Below are 920 nucleotides of genomic sequence, written 5' to 3'. Positions count from 1 at the left end.
GGCGTTCAGTCACTCCAAAACTCCGCCCCTTCTGACTGCCAGCCGGCCTTTCGCCCAATAGCATGCAATATTTAAATATGCTTTTCGACTTCAACCAATCGGAATTTTACGTGAAAGTCTCATGCGTATTTATTTCTTACTGTACAATCACTGTTTATTAATACAGATTGAGATGGCTTGTGTAATGTACTAGTGCCTCAGAAACCTGCTTTTAAAACCTGATTTCTAGAACAGCAGGAGATGTTTGAGAGATATTGTCAAGACCTTGTCGTAAACATTTTGTTCTCTTGAAAATTTTTGTTTATATTGTTTAAAGTAACTGACATTTCCAGAGAGTCATTCTTGTTTTTTTCTGTCTTTGGGTTTAATTAAAATAATACTCTTCTAAAGAGTTTATTCCAAACATTGAGTTCTCGGCAGAGAATCACAATTAAACTAATCCACTTCTTCAAAACAGTAGCGTCAGTATCAGTATCACATGACTGAGTCTTTGAGCACGCCTGGTGTTAAACTGCTATCCAGTTTTAGAGAGACTGACGTTTGAGATTCAAGATTAAAAACTTTACTTGCTTTCTGAACACATATGGCATACATGTCTTCTTACAAAATCTGACACATTTAGGATAACCAGCTGGTCATGTTTATAAGTTAAACTAATGAAGTTGAAAGGGAAACCGTGAGCAATACTAAAACACTATTTATAACATTGCAACAGCATCTTTCTGGCTTTGAAGAACATTTAAGTCTCAAACTGCTTTATTGTGACATTGTGGTGATGGATGCAGCATGGAGCTTTAGGACAAAGACAACAGCCAGCAGTGTTTTGTTTGCCTCTTTCCAGCACAATAAATCATGAACAATAGGATGACTTTTGTGACCCATTCTGAAAGAGAGGCTCCTGAATCTCAAAGAGCAGCTTT

Source organism: Myxocyprinus asiaticus, chromosome 41 (genome assembly GCF_019703515.2).
Source record: "Myxocyprinus asiaticus isolate MX2 ecotype Aquarium Trade chromosome 41, UBuf_Myxa_2, whole genome shotgun sequence".
Lineage (NCBI taxonomy): Eukaryota > Metazoa > Chordata > Actinopteri > Cypriniformes > Catostomidae > Myxocyprinus > Myxocyprinus asiaticus.
This window is presented reverse-complemented; position numbering follows the sequence as displayed.